Genomic DNA, 14,215 nt, shown 5'->3' with positions numbered 1-14,215 from the left:
GTCCTACGCTCTATCCCGACACTTTGACACAACAGATCGTACGTAAAGATCCAACTCACGGAAGCCATCGTCATAGCAATGTGCGTAGTGACGTATGCCATGACGGGGGAAACCCAACACTCAACGCCTGTTTTTAATAGGAGCAGAGTCAGGGCAACCCTTCCCCCCCCCCCTCCCTGCCAAGTCGCCTAACGGCTTGGCCCCGACTGGCCTAACAGGAGATGAGTAAACCCCCCTGACCAATCAGAAGAGGGAAGGAGGGGTTTATTCGGCACCCCCTCACAAACCCTTCCCCCTGCACACAATATCAACTGTAGCATATGATACTTGTACGTAGGCGGGGGTGAGGCCAATGATGTGGGACACCACCTGGCCCCGACGAACATAGGCCCCCATTGAGGGGAAAAATGGGTAGACAACGTCCACCCCTCTCACCGGGCGACGCTGCCAGAGATGACCTATTAGATCATCAGGGACAGGAACAGGCAGTGGCTGCGGCAGCGGCACGCCGTTTGCAACGGCCGCCACCGCCATAAGCTCGGGAAACAAAGCCTGCAGTTCCCCCTGCAGACTTTCCTCCACCGAGCCCGCATCCCTCACATGCAGCAGGCTACGACTGGTCAAGGAGCCACATTCCGATGTGGCTGATAGTAGGGCATCCTGCCGACGAGTCAGAGGGTCTTCCCCGACGTCTTCAAACAAGGCGCCCCAAGGAGACATTTCACCCCCCTCCAGTGTTACCTGGACGGGCGGGATACATGTCTCCACCGGGCCTTCAAATAAGAACCTGTCTGCCTCTACCATGTAATCCTCTGTTTCCATCGGGCAGGTAGAGACCGACGCATCCTCACTGGGCTCCAGCAATTCACCAAACCCAGGCCGTTCGCGTCTGCAAGCCACCATCTTGCGACGGGAGCGAGCAGACGCAAAAAGTTTGCGTCTCAAACCTCTGGAACCAAAGGAACCGGCCGCTCAACAGCGGATGATTCCCCGGAAGCAGAGGAACCAGAGCCATGACCAGGCCATCGCAGAGGCGACGGCACCGGTGCACCAGCTCCTTGGAGAGGCAAACTACCCATCGGACGCCTACCGGGCGTGGCTGTCAACCACGAGAGAGGCAACAGCCCCGCACCAGAACGCACGACGGAGGCGGAAATGGAGAACCGCTGGTGGAGAGTGGCTCTGCGACTCTCCAAAGTAGACATTATGACTTTTTTTTCTATCGAATATTTATGAGAGAAGAAAAAAATAAGCACAATGTAAACACGTCTCAACTTTCTTCAGCTAACAACCTTGTCAAGTGGGGATCTACCGAAGGCACTTCCTTGTGGTGAAAGTGAAGAAGGAGGCGAGTAGGTGACCACACACCTGCTTATGAAGGTAAGCGGAAGGGGGTGTGGTCAGACGGATGTTGGGATGTAAAGGTACATGGTGGAATTTTTTATTCAGTGCTCGTGCACGAAGTGAAGTACAGTGCAGAACAGGTGCTGAGCAAGCCATTAACGACATAATAGTATGTCAGTTAGACGCTACAGACAGGGTTCACACAAGGTCCTTGAAGTAGTAGTAGTAGTAGTTTATATTTTCAGTCATCATCACACACAGTACAATATACATCATCATTTATCAATATTAGATTATTTACAGTGACTGAAAAGGTACAGACTGAAGCATAGTGCTTATATGTGCCTGTCCTATATTCTTACCAAAAAATACAAAAATGTATACTCCAAAACAGTATTCTAAAGAAAAGAAAAAAAGCAAGCAAAACAGTATTATTCACCCTTGTAGTTTTTCAAAATTTAGCTTTAAAAAAAATATACAAAAATGTAGATTCCAAAACAGTATTCTAAAAGAAAACAAAAACAAAACAGTGTTATTCACCCTTGTAGTTTTCAAAAATAGCTTTACAAACCTTTTTCTTAAAAACCAAAATCGAATTACTCATTCTTAACTGTATATCCGCATTGTTCCACAAGTTAACCCAAATAATAGAAATACACCTCCTTTTAATCCCTTTCTTAGCTTTTTGAACAGTAAATTTACAAATATCTCTCAAATCATATTTTCTTTCATGTGTTGAAAAAAACCTTTGCACCCCATCTGGGAGTAACTTTGCTTTAGCTCTGTACATTATTTGCAATGTTTTATAGTAAACCAAATCATTAAATTTCATAATATGAGACTTTATAAACAATGGATTTCTGTGTTCATAGTAATTGGTGATTTTTTCCAAAAAAAAGTCAAGGCCTGGAATTCCTTGAAAACAGCGAATTTTTTAACAAGGTGCTTAACTCATTGGACGCCAGTCACGAGTATAGTCGGGTTAACTCGCCGACGCTTGAGCGCCAATCACGAGTATAGTCGAGTTTTAATCGTTATTTATTTTATTAGCGATATCCAGTGATGGGCAAGCTACTTGGAAAATGTAGCAAGCTACACTACAAGTTACTCTCGATTAAATATAGCTCAACTACAATGGAAGCTATCCCCAGAGAAATGTAGCAAGCTACACTACAAGAACATGGCAAAAATAGCTAGCTACATCGGCACTACTTTTTTTTCTTCTTTTTTTTACTTCGTGACCAAGTTTCCACCAAACAAATAGGCAGGAAAAAAAATTCTCTGTTTGATTGTTTATTATAAAACTGAAACAAGCCCTCAGCTTTTTGTGTCATCCTTTTAACATGAACTTGTATTACACACTTCTTCAATATCTGAATTGTTTTACTTCATTTTACTAGTATTATGCTACCATGTATATACTACTACCAACTATGCTAATATGTCTATACTACTACAGTATGTACTCAGAGTATAACACTCAAGCTTGACACTGACAAACAATACTACTTATCCTTGGCTACTAGATATGTACCACTCCTACTGACTTGTTGTACACAATTTGTAAGTTGCTTTGAATGAAAGTGTCAGCTAAATGACCAAATGTATTTAAATATGTAACTCACAAAACATTCCATGGCCCCAAAATCATGTGGGGACCCCCCCTGGGGGTCCTGTCCCACAGGTTGAGAACCACTGCTTTTCCCTCTTTTTTTCTTTTCTCCACCCCAATAATATTGTTCATTTTCTGCCTACAGTGAAACATCATGATAGCAGCTATCTTAGTTAAAGCTGTTGACAAAGTGTACTGACTTGTGTGCTGTTTGGGAACAGTTGATTTTCATCAGCTCACCTGAATGTGTCCTCTGAGGCTCAAGTTAGTGCTGGACGTGTTGAGAGAGCAGCATATGTTTTAGCCGTTTTTTCAGTCAAACTCATAAATGTGTCCCAGATAGGGCCATGGAGAGTCATTGTTGTTATTGACATCATCATCTTCATCAATGCCATCGAACCCCTCTGCCATTTCGCGCAGACTGGTTCATGTAATCCGTTAAATTGCATTCATTCAATCTGTGTTTTGATTTTCACTTCCTGCTTTGCGGCTGGAGTCCCGCCCTATCCTGCCTCTGATTGGCCTACCCGTAACGTTTTGGCCTACCATACCCAATCGTGAGTCGCCCTGTATAATCTAAACAAACCAACCAATCATAGTGGGTTTTTTACGGGGAGTTTTTTTTTCTCCTCGCAGATCTTCTAGTCTAGACTGGAAAGTAGCGTGTAACGTTTCTCGTCGCTACGTTACTACTTCGTTCTATAAATAGCTCCGCTACAGAGATCGCTACCCTGGTTAAAAAGTAGCGAGCTACCAGCACGCTACTGAGAATTGTAGCGTCGCTACTTGTAGCTAGCTACTGCCCATCACTGGCGATATCCATTCATTTTTATCCATCCAACCTGATGTTATCGTTGGGAATGGGTCTGAGCTTGCAAACGGGCAAATACCGCCACCTATCGTCTCCCGGATGGTATTGCACATCATTGGATTGGATTGGCTGGGGATGTGCACCAAAAAAAGAAGTCCGGTCCAGGTTTTACTTCTCTGGCATGCAGTATCGTTATACCACATTGACTGGGGAGACTGGGAGCAGCGTGGATTATGTGTTTTGGATATATAACGTTGGATCAATAAACGCAATCAATATTTGGAATGGCGATCAGGAATTGGATTAATATTTTTGCAGGACACCAGATGTTAGGTAAGGAATTTATGTTAAGAATCTTGGGTTAATCAGATGTTCCTTTCACCGCCATCGGAGCGCGCGCGCGCGCGTGTGTGTGTGTGCGTGCCGTTGGCGCTGACCAATGCACGGATAAGCGATTTTTCAGCCCGCTTCTGTATCGTGCATGAGGATACATATACTATCGATAATCTAGCATTTATTTGAAAACTATTCATAAATCAGCCGAAAAATTACAACGTGTTTTGTAGGGCTGACCTTCGAAGCTTTTTTTGGCAATCGAAGCTTCGGGGCTGAGCTTTGATTTTAATTCGAAGCTTCGGGGGGGGGGGGGGGGGTATTTTTATTTTATTTTTATTTTTTTATCTTATGTTGTGGGACTTGTACAGCACTTTGGTAAACTTTGTTGTTTTTAAATGTGCTCTATAAATAAAGTGGATTAGATTAATGAATTAAGTAGCCCCTTTCGTGACTGTGACACAGCCAACAAGGTTTCACTCGGCTGTGTGATTTAATTCAAGGTGGATCGCTGTTGTCGTTTGAACAACTTCAGATTTCATGGGAACTACCAATCCCCCAAATCAAGAATGTTTAAGATGAATGAAGTAAGTAAAAAAAAGAAGAAAAAAAACATACAGATGAATGAAGTAAGATTTATGTAACTGAGGGGTACAATTCCCTGACTGTATTGATAAGTATGGTATCATTAAACCACTACCGCTTTATGTACTTTAACTACTGGCCACACAGTACATGATATAGATATGATGAACACTTTCCCACCATGAAACCAAGTCCACACAAATGTATAAGTCGAATATTTAATATATAGCAAAGGGTATATACAACGTTCACTTAATGACATTTATGATTTGAATGCACTTGTAAGGCAAATGAGTATTCGTAGGCAAATCAACATTGAATGTCCAATCTCTGGTTACGCAGGAAGCAAGTATACAACCTGGTTCTTTAGGGAACTATAGCGATGGTACTTAATGATTATAGCTGGATATACTAAAGGGGGGTCCTGCTGGTTGTAAGTCAGTAGGGGGGGGGGGTTAGGAGAGCCGCCGGCGATATCCCATCTGGCCAACGATTTCTTGGGAGAATTCAGAGTGCTGAACACGGTGCCCACAGAACCTTGGTCCACAGACGAACACAGCTGGGCCCTCTTGTAGACGGTAGCTGCCGGTCCACAACGAAGAGACGTGAGGCGACCTCACTCGGGGTAGAGCGCCGTCTCACCTGGACTCCTCTCGGGGGGTAGTTCCAACACTCACCAGTGTTGGCTGTTATCCATGGCATAAATCAAAGCACCCAAAGCAAGTAGATAATCCAAGCCGTGTAGGGCTCGCCGTCGTCCGGGTAAGGTAATCCAATGTGCAGGTCCACTCGTCCTAGCCCAGAACTCCTCGGATGAAAGCACCACACGTGGTCTGCCCAGCCTGGTTAAGACTCTAGATAACGCGAGGAAACGATGGGGGTACTACTCACTGTATAACTCTAACCGAACGATGCACCATACATAATAGACTATTATTAACTTAATAGAAATACGTCCCACTCGACGGTATAGTGCCAAACTATGACAATTCAACTATTAATCCACACGATGTCTCAATGCCATTCTGAGGCCAAGTTGACCATACTGCACCACACGTGTATCGTGGGTGAGGCTTAACGTCTTGCCACTAGGTTGGAGGGTAAAGGACTAATGGACTAAAAAGAAAGTTCTACTTTACTTGCGCCATATATATATGCGCTGTGAACAAATAGTACCATCCGTATTTCGCCAGACGTATTCCTACGCGGAACCGGGCTAGTAACGACATGTTCGTCGGCACGATTGAACTTGAACCAAGGGGCTTGGCTGCTGGCGCCAAGTTCTTGTCCAATGAGAGAATGAAACTATTATGGGCTGTTAGTAGACTAAAGGGATATTCAGTGTATATGTACAAGGAATATACAAGGGATATCAAACGATATACAAATACTATTAAATATATATCCATAAATAAATATATATATTCGGTTTAATCTGATCCTTCACAACAGCCGCCCCCTAATTAGTCCCACCTAATTAGCTAAGCAGAGACAGATTAACCGCACTGTCTACCACTCAAGGTCCGCTGTAAGGGTCAGTCAACTCACAAAGTCGTGGGGTCATGGTCGTCATCGATAGTGTCTGGGAGTCTGGGCAGTTCTATTAGCCTCGCCACGGGTCGTGTGTAAGTTCGCCCTTGGACGAGCACCTCAGCTGCTCGGACCTTGCCATCGGCACCGGTGATCACTTTGCTTACGCGGCCAGCCGGCCACATAGCTCTGGGTAGTGACTGGTCGATAATCATGACGACTGTTCCTTCTGTCAAATTGTCTCTCTCTTTTACCCACTTCTGGCGGGTCTGTAGAGACGGTAGGTAGTGGAGTAGAAAGCTGTTCCAAAACTTGTCAGCTAGTACTTGACTGTACCTCCACATTCTTCGGCCGTTCGCTTCTTCAGGCCTGTACATTGTCTGGGGTAGCGCGGGGTCCAGCCGCCCCATCAAGAGTGTGTTGGGGGTGACTGGGTCGACATCTGCTATATCACTGGAGACGTAGCCGAGGGGCTTGGAGTTCAATACTCCCTCGATCTCCGTGAGGACTGTCATTAAGACTTCTTCCGCTACAGTCTGGGCCCCAAGCACGGCTTACAGGGCTGTCTTTATAGAACGTACTTCTCGTTCCCAGGTTCCACCGAAGTGGGGTGCGTTCGGGGGATTAAACTGGAAGTCAATCTGGGATGGAGCGAGGTGGGTCTTAAGTTCTGGGCCCATAGCTTGGAAGCTCTCTCTCAGCTCTCTTTCTCCGCCTTTGAAGTTTGTCCCGTGATCAGACAACAATGTAGACGGTTTTCCTTTCCGTGATGTGAATCTTCGGAAGGCCATAAGGAATGAGTCTGTGCTCATGGTTGGAAGGAGTTCGATATGTATCGCTCTGGTGGTCATGCATTTGAATACAATACCCCACCGCTTCTCGGTTCCTCTTCCTTTCTTTATATACAACGGGCCAAAACAGTCCATGCTTGTGGAGTGGAATGGCTTGTCGCCGAGTCGGAGGCGTCAGGGAGGTAGGTCAGCCATCCGGGGTATGCTGGGCTGCGCGCGCCACTTTCGGCAGTCTAGACAGGTTCGCTGGAAGCGTCGCACTGCTTCTCTTCCTTGAAGTATCCAATAGCGACGTCTGATCTCCGCGAAGACTCTCTCTGCTCCTGCGTGGTGTACATCCTCGTCATATTTCTTTATGATCAGCTCTGTGACCTTGTGTCGGCTGTTCAAGACTATCGGGTACTTAACGTCATCCGGTAGATTGGGGGCCCTCCGCAGACGACCACCCACTCTGATGAGATTATGGGCGTCGCTCTCGGGTGCCAGGTGGAGCAATCTGCTGTCTGATGGGACGGGCTTTCCTCCCTGTAGACAGTCTAGCTCGTCGGGGAACGAGTCTCTCTGGGCTCGTTGTAGTAGAAGAAGTTCTGCTTCTTCGTAGTCAGCTGCTGAAATGTCGGCAGTGGGCTGAATCTCTGGGTGGTGCCACAGAAATGTCTTTAGTTGCGCACTCTGTAGGGTGAGGCAATCATCTATGTTGGGGTCTGTGGAGGCGACTGTGCTCAGTCCACAGAACATAGGTTTCTTGTTCTCAGCCTCCTCTTTACTCGCCTCCCGTGGGGTGGGCGTAGGCCACTCTCCTTCCGGGAGCTTGAGGAACTCTGGTCCGTCACTGTAGATGTTGTGACGGGTGAGGTCATCTAGGGACATTCCCCGGGTGATGACGTCAGCTGGGTTGTGTTTGGTGTCCACATACCGCCAGCTCGCTGCTTCTGTTAACTCTTGAATCTCTGTGACTCTGACTCCCACGAAGACCTTGTATCTGCATGAATCAGACTTGATCCATGTGAGTACTGTCGTGGAATCTGACCACAAGATTGTTCTGTGCACCGGAATGGTGAGTTCACGTTGGATTAGCGTGGCTAGATGCGCTCCTGCTAGGGCTGCGCAGAGCTCTAGACGCGGGATAGATTGTTGCTTTCGTGGGGCTATTCTTGAGCGAGCCAGGATGAAGGCGGTGTGTATCTCTCCTCCCTTCTCTTGGGCACGCAAGTAGGCCACTGATCCATAGGCTACTTCGGAGGCGTCGCTGAAGACGTGTAGATCCATCTTGCATGTCTCTGGCCTCACTGTGGGTGGGAAGTAGCTGCGGCGTATATTGACGCCTGGGAGTGAGCGGAGTTCCGTCTCCCACTCTCTCCATGTGGAGGCAAGGGGTGCGGGTATTGGGTCGTCCCAGCCCTGGTCCTTGTCCCATAGTGCTCGTACAATCATCTTTGCCCTGGTGGTGTAAGGTAGAATACATCCCAACGGGTCATATTGTCTGGCGAGTGTTCTGTACACACTCCGTCTGGTGGTCGGTATCGCCGTCGACCTTCCCTGCTCCGTGGTCAGGGGTTTGTGTCTATAGTGGAGCGAGTCTGTTTTGAAGCGCCAGACTAGTCCTAGTGTCATTTCTTGGGCTTCTCCTGGGATTGTCGCCATCCAGGTCTCGCTGCTGGCAGCCTTGTCCGCGGGGGAGAGGCTGCGCAATACGTGCGGGTCGCTGCTGGCCCACTGCCTGAGATCAAAGCCGCCTTTGATCAGAGAGGCGCGTAGCTTGAGTAGGAGAGCCTCGGCTTCTTCCTGAGTCGAAACGCTTTGTAAACAGTTGTCCACGTAGAAACTGTTCTTCACACTGTGTCGGACCTCTTCATCTGCTGCTGGGTCCTCTGCGACGTGTTTCTGTAGTGCAAATGTAGCACAGCACGGGCTGCATGTAGTTCCGAAAGGGAGGACTTCCCATTGATAGATGGCGGGGTGCTCATCTCCGATCCTCTCTCTCCATAGGAACCGCAGCAGGGGCTTGTCCTCCTCCACTAGTCTCACCTGCAGGAACATCCCTTTGATATCCCCGCTGATAGCCACCTTGTCCTGGCGGAAGCGTAGTAGCACGCCTAGTAGAGAGGGGCCGAGTGTGGGGCCGGGCAAGAGCTCTTTATTCAGATTTTGGGATCCGATCTGGTAGCTGCAGTTAAACACAATGCGATCCTTGCCGTTGTGGTGGACCTTGTGGTGCGGCACGTACCATGATTCGGTCGTCTGATCGGCCTCTTTAATGTCAATCTTTGTCACGTGTCCCGCTGTGATTAGCTTCTCAATCTCAGCGCGGTACACACTCTCTTGAGCGGGGTCTTTGGCTAGGCGCCGCTCTGTGTTCAATAGATACCGCTCCGTAGCGTCTTTCTTTGCGTGAAAGGTGGGCATTCCCTCTCGCCTCAGGAGTGGAGTTGCGTATCTCATCACTCCGCTGGCTGTGACTCTCTTTGTCCCCTGCTCGAGGAGGTTTATGGCGTAAATGTCTTCTTCTGTCACTCTGGAGTGGAGGCAGCTAGTGGCTGCTGTTCGGTTAAGAGATTTAGCGAGGGGGCCTTGTAATGTCCATCCTAGGCGGGTCTCGACTGCTGCAGGACAGCCTCTGGGTCCTGTATGGACCCGGTCTATCGGGACTATGAGGTCTGCATGGTCGGAGCCTATCAGCAGGGTCGGGGTGGCGCCGTCTATGAGCGGGATAGGTAGTTGACGCAGGTGCACATATTTATCCATCAGTTTGGCGATGGGGTAGGTGTACTGTGATAGTCCTATTTCTTGGCTGGTGAAAGCATTTGTAATCCTATACCGTCGCTCTGGCTGCCCGCTTGCTGCGATAGTGAAGGAGACATTCTCGCCTTTTATCGTCTTTAAATCTCTTCTTATTGTCCGAATCGTCATTTGGTTCTCGCTCCCCCGCAGTCCCAGCTGGGCCGCAGCGGACGCGAGCAGAAGGGTCTTCTCTGACCCGTCATCAAGGACGGCGTAAGTGTCCATGACTTTATCTTGGTAGCTCAATGTTACACGGACTACCTTTAAGAGCACTTGGGCGCCGCTGCTGCTGGCGGGGTCAATGTACATGACACTTGCCTTTGTGCTGCTCGATGGTGCAGGTGCAGGCTTTCTTCTGTTACTGTCGTGTAGGACATCTAGGTGGGCTCCGTCACACCGACTGCACCTCTTCTTTAGGCGGCACTCGGCTGCCATGTGACTGCGCGCACATCGGTAACAGCGCCTGTTGGACTTTATCCATTGACTCACTTCTTCTGCATTCATCTTTGTGAACAGGTCACATTGTGACAGCCAGTGTTCCTTCTCGCAGTACGGGCACACCATCTTCCACTTCTCTTTTCTCGAGGGGGTACTGTGGTTCTTACTGCTCGGTACTGATTCTGATTGGTGCATGACAGTCACCGATCTTCTTCCATCGTTTATTCTCCTGGGTCCCTCTCTGGAGCTTGGTGTGCTCCGCACGAACGTATCCAGTCGTAGGCTGCTGACTTCTCTCGCCAGGAAGTCGGCTAGATCGAGGAGGGATGGTTCGGGACGTTAGGATCACGGTGGTCTCTCTGCCGCCTGAAGCGCTCTTGTCTGGTGGGTGGCAGCTTCTCTAAAATCCTCTCGACGTTAGAGTTGGCGTATAGCTCGTGCATACCCTTTTCTTGTTGCGCTCCCAGCATCCCTACCAGGGACTGCACTTTTATAGACAGGTCGTCTAATGAGCGATTGTCTGTTGCTGGGGGTAGGCGGTCAATATGCCTTATCTCTTGGATTACGTAATCCCATATACGTCCATATCTCTGGTCCAGCGCTGCTAGAGCCGCGGTGTATGGGGTCGTAGAGGTGGCATACGCTATATTGTGCGCTCGGGGTACTTTCAGGTGCTTCAGTAATATTGCATACTTGTGGCGTTCATCAGCGACATCCACCATCATTGTCTCTAAGCACATCCGGAGCTCCGTGTACTGTGCTCGATTCTCATAGGTGAAGTCTGGAAACGTCGGTGTGCCAATGTATGACGCCGTGGATGGCTGATACATCGGCGAGCGTTGGGGGAGAGGCCTCCTAGGCGAGTCTCCTCTTGCGCCTCTCTGTGGGCTGGTACCGGCAGGGTACCATGGCCTGCTGGTCCAGGTGCTATTCCTCGGGGCTGGTCGTGCGTCATGCTCACCCGTGAATAGAGTCGGGGGTCTGTAGCGCAGCGCCGCGGGGGTATAGCCTGGGCTGTACTGGACCTCCTGGTCCGGTGGAGTACTGTGCTGTCGTCGGGCTTGGTTCTCCTCCTCTCCCTCTTCTTCTTCTATCAGGTCCTCTAGATCCTGTAGTCGTTTATTTAGCTTCTCCGCAGTGTATGCCGCTCCTTCCTTGTAGCTGGGTCTCGCTTGGACCGGTCGGGGAAGGGGGTCTGCGGGGGGTATAGGCTTGGTCTGTTGGTCAAGTTCAGGGTCGCTTGCTCGGTTAGGGGATGCTGCCCTTGACTGTTGTCTCGACGAGTTCCTTGAACCCCTGGCGGAGGGAGAGGGTGTTGCCTTGGTGATCAGCTGCTCCATTAGCTGCGCTTGTAGTTTGTCGCGCTCGCCCTGTAGTCTGTCGCGCTCGGTTTCGCGCTGGATGAGAGCGAGGTCGCGCTCTGCCTCTCTTTGGGCACCGTCAGCGGCGCGCTGGGTGTCTGCTCGGTCTCTTGCCATATTCTCTTCCGTCTGAAGGCGTCTCATCTCCAGGCGTATGCGCTCTTCTTCGCTCCGTTGCTGCGTCTGGAGTCGATCGCGTTCACCCTGAAGTCGATCGCGTTCACCCTGGAGTCGATCGCGTTCGGTAGAGGCTGTCAGGCTGACGAGGAACGCCTGTGATAGCATCCTCTCCGCTTTGCTGGGGGAAGACGGTTGTAGAGGTGAGCCGCTCCTGGCTGTACTCGTTGGGGAGTCCTGGAGCTCTATCTCCTCGGCGCTCTCCTCATCTTGTTCCGTGCAGAGTTCTCTCTCTGTAGGGTTGTCTTCCTCCCGGGGCTGGTCGGGGACTACTTCTTCGGTATTGGCGGGGGGTAAAGGCATGTCAGCTCCCTCCTGGTCCCCACCGTGAGCTTGGTCAGTTACATTAGAACCCACTAGGGCCTCTGTGGTCGGGGTAACCTGGTCGTTAAGGTCAGACATAATTTTACTTTCTACTTTTACAGCGTTTACCGTTTGTCGAAGGCTAGGTAGTTGACTGACAGCGTAATCCTCTAAGTACTGAGGTGTCTGTCGTCTGCGCCGCGGGCGTTCTACGTTAGGAGGACCGTTTCGTGGAGTGTTCATCATAGGCCATTTCAATATTAATAACACTATATTAATATTACACTAGTTACCCTCCGGCTCGAAGGACCAATTGTAACTGAGGGGTACAATTCCCTGACTGTATTGATAAGTATGGTATCATTAAACCACTACCGCTTTATGTACTTTAACTACTGGCCACACAGTACATGATATAGATATGATGAACACTTTCCCACCATGAAACCAAGTCCACACAAATGTATAAGTCGAATATTTAATATATAGCAAAGGGTATATACAACGTTCACTTAATGACATTTATGATTTGAATGCACTTGTAAGGCAAATGAGTATTCGTAGGCAAATCAACATTGAATGTCCAATCTCTGGTTACGCAGGAAGCAAGTATACAACCTGGTTCTTTAGGGAACTATAGCGATGGTACTTAATGATTATAGCTGGATATACTAAAGGGGGGTCCTGCTGGTTGTAAGTCAGTAGGGGGGGGGGGTTAGGAGAGCCGCCGGCGATATCCCATCTGGCCAACGATTTCTTGGGAGAATTCAGAGTGCTGAACACGGTGCCCACAGAACCTTGGTCCACAGACGAACACAGCTGGGCCCTCTTGTAGACGGTAGCTGCCGGTCCACAACGAAGAGACGTGAGGCGACCTCACTCGGGGTAGAGCGCCGTCTCACCTGGACTCCTCTCGGGGGGTAGTTCCAACACTCACCAGTGTTGGCTGTTATCCATGGCATAAATCAAAGCACCCAAAGCAAGTAGATAATCCAAGCCGTGTAGGGCTCGCCGTCGTCCGGGTAAGGTAATCCAATGTGCAGGTCCACTCGTCCTAGCCCAGAACTCCTCGGATGAAAGCACCACACGTGGTCTGCCCAGCCTGGTTAAGACTCTAGATAACGCGAGGAAACGATGGGGGTACTACTCACTGTATAACTCTAACCGAACGATGCACCATACATAATAGACTATTATTAACTTAATAGAAATACGTCCCACTCTACGGTATAGTGCCAAACTATGACAATTCAACTATTAATCCACACGATGTCTCAATGCCATTCTGAGGCCAAGTTGACCATACTGCACCACACGTGTATCGTGGGTGAGGCTTAACGTCTTGCCACTAGGTTGGAGGGTAAAGGACTAATGGACTAAAAAGAAAGTTCTACTTTACTTGCGCCATATATATATGCGCTGTGAACAAATAGTACCATCCGTATTTCGCCAGACGTATTCCTACGCGGAACCGGGCTAGTAACGACATGTTCGTCGGCACGATTGAACTTGAACCAAGGGGCTTGGCTGCTGGCGCCAAGTTCTTGTCCAATGAGAGAATGAAACTATTATGGGCTGTTAGTAGACTAAAGGGATATTCAGTGTATATGTACAAGGAATATACAAGGGATATCAAACGATATACAAATACTATTAAATATATAACCATAAATAAATATATATATTCGGTTTAATCTGATCCTTCACAACAATTTAGATTATTTGAAATATGGCCTGTGTAGACTAAACTATGCACAGAATTATGTCAGTCTACAAGGTCCGGATTCTACATGGTCCAGCAATGTAGACCTTGTAAACTCCATTACAGACCAATTATCAGTGAATGTTCATGCATTTTTAAGAAGGGCTACTTCCACAAAAAAACAAAGAACTCACCAAAACATCTCAGTAGCACCTTATCTAAATGTTCTATTTCATATATGGAGATTCATATTTATTTATGTATTGCATGCATTTCTACATTTTATTTCCTATTTTGTTTATTCATCCCAGTATCTTTCTTTCTTATGTGTGGAATTCTACAAGGCATGTAGCTGTATATGTGTTTGAGGATGATATCCTTCAAACAGGCAATAGTGATGATATAATTTGGGCAGTGCTGAGCTGGGTTACTTTCCTCCAGTGTATT

Source organism: Notolepis coatsorum, assembly GCF_963971535.1.
Source record: "Notolepis coatsorum genome assembly, chromosome: 4".
NCBI lineage: Eukaryota > Metazoa > Chordata > Actinopteri > Aulopiformes > Paralepididae > Notolepis > Notolepis coatsorum.
This window is presented reverse-complemented; position numbering follows the sequence as displayed.